We start from the raw sequence: 2,689 nt of genomic DNA, 5'->3' as shown, positions 1-2,689 counted from the left end.
ATATATATATATATATATATATATATATATATATATATATATATATATAAAAGCAAACTTCTTCCTAAATATTTTTTTACAAGAGAATAATAAAAATACAAAATAAAAGGAACTTCTCAAAAAAAATAAATTAAAGTAGATTATGTTTCACAAATTTCTATTTTTTCTTAATTTATGCACAAATAATAGTAATATTTGTTTGAAAGTTAATAATATTTTAAATAAAATATAAAAAAGATATATATATATTTTGTATGACCGTCTCGTCAATAATTAGTCTACTGTTTTAAGATAACGATACTAAGGTCAAACATGACTAAAGACACTTAAAAACTCAGTATCATCTATAATTAAGTTTACAAGTAAAGTATTTATGTTTACCAAATATTGAGTCATAGTTAAGTCTATATTAATTATAAGTTCATATCGAAACCTATAAATACGAGTATAGAGGTAAAGAGTGATTATATTTATTGTGAATTTAAAATTTTATTTGTTTACCGGAAAATCATTATATTGACTTAAAGTGTTAGAATATTTTTGACTACATCTCACACTGCTTGAAAAACAAAGTATTATAAGAAATTGGAAAAACTTTGAAACCAATCAGCATTAGGAGACTTAAAAAATAAGAATAAACGAATGTTTTGATTGTGATCCTTAATCCTCCTACACTCAAAATAATATATAAAAATATATTTATAATCTAATTATTATTAATATTTAATTAATATAGAAATCACTAAATTATTAAAAAATTAAAATATTTATCTGAGTTTTAGGTTAATAATTATATATATACATTAAATTGAATTAATCATTTTAAAATATTTGTATATGTGTGACTATGTGTACCCACACCCCATATATATATATATATATATATATATATATATATATATATATATAAACCATATTTCTCTAGAGAAACACGTTGAAATCACTATTAATAAAAGTTGACAATTTTTTTTTCTTTCATTATCATAAACAATTTTGGTACAAATAAATTTCCTTCAACTTTTATTACTTGAAATATTATTAATCTGAATATAACATTAACAAAACATAATATATTTTAATTTACTATTATGTAATGAACTTTTATACTTAACTATTATGACCCATAAACATGATTATGGTGCCACTGGATCATAGGCTTCATAAAAAGAAAAAAGTCAATAAAGGGTGTTTTATTTAAATATGGGTAAGGTAGTTGGTATTTTTTGCAATATATTTTTATTAGATCATCTGAAATTAAAAACTTACTTAAATTTCAGAGTATTAAAGAAAATTTTTGAGAAGGGTAGAATTTAGATGGTACTGAACAATAACATTTTTAGACGACTACTTTCAAAAATACTTTTATTATCTATCAAGTGTATATTTATGAATACTATAATTGTAATATGAGAATTGCTTTGATTAAATGATTTTCTTTTACTTCCATCATGTCATATTCCCTCTCAGTTTGCGCCAGCTCTATCAGTAATCTCGCATTCCTCGTCCAGTTGTATTTAGGTTAGAAATATAACTGTAAATTAAAAGTTTAATGTAAATTAAAGATATAAATATTGAGTGATATAAAAAAAGAAGATTTATAAATATTAAATTTTAAGATTTTAAGTTAATAATATTAAAATTTTTAAATGAACAATTTATACCTCAGATATAATTAATTCTTTTAACTTATTTTAATAAAATAGTTCCAACATACAAAATGTCAACCTAAATCCTAATCAATTATTTTTGTTCTTTTACAATCATTAAAATCTCATATTAATTAGGAATAATAGCAATTTAATATATATTAATTATTTTTGTTTTTTACAATCATTTAACATATTAAATTTTTTACATTAATTACATTAATTAGAAATAATATCAATTTAATATATATATATATATATATATATATATATATATATATATAGGGGTTTGTTAACACGCGTACGCCTGTTTTTCAGTTGGTACGTTTTAACAATGTGTACCGGATTATAGTAGACAAAAATACCCTCATTTATCATGGATTCTAAGTTTTAAGGTCAAGGATATTTAAATAATTTTTATTCTCAAAACTAAAAAAAAAAAAAAACCTCAAACCATTATTCACTTCCCTCGTTCCTCTCAACCCTTTCTCTTTCATCTCTCTCACTCCAACATCATTTTCTCTGTCATCCCTTGCCCCAATTGAAAAAAAAAAAAAAATCAGAAACCCTTTGTCATCAGAGATATTTTCTCTCTCATCTCAACATTTTCTCTGTCATCACTCCAACATTTTTTTTCTCATCTCAACCCAATTGAAGATGTGGTGGTAATTTGAATCAGAAATAGTTTTTAAAAATTGAAAAATTTTACTCTTTTATAATCATTTATATTTATCAATGTGCGTAAAATGAATATAAATTTTGTCATTTTATGTTACTCTTTCCAAATCTCAAAGGTAAAAAATGATTTTACTGTTTTTTATCTTGCACAATGGTTAAAGTTTATTCTAAACGCCTCTAGAAGTTGATTCAGTGATAAAAAAAGGGACATAAGGAAATTAAAGAAATAGGTATAGAAGAGCTCCCTAGGAGTACAATTCTTTCAATTCTAGGTTGTAATCTTACATCATGTATCCCATACCAATACAGAAAGGAAAAAGAAACACTTTGTGTAAAGGAAAAAGGACAATAGAGGGAAATATCTT

The sequence above is a fragment of the Vigna radiata genome, chromosome 7 (assembly GCF_000741045.1).
Source record: "Vigna radiata var. radiata cultivar VC1973A chromosome 7, Vradiata_ver6, whole genome shotgun sequence".
Lineage (NCBI taxonomy): Eukaryota > Viridiplantae > Streptophyta > Magnoliopsida > Fabales > Fabaceae > Vigna > Vigna radiata.
This window is presented reverse-complemented; position numbering follows the sequence as displayed.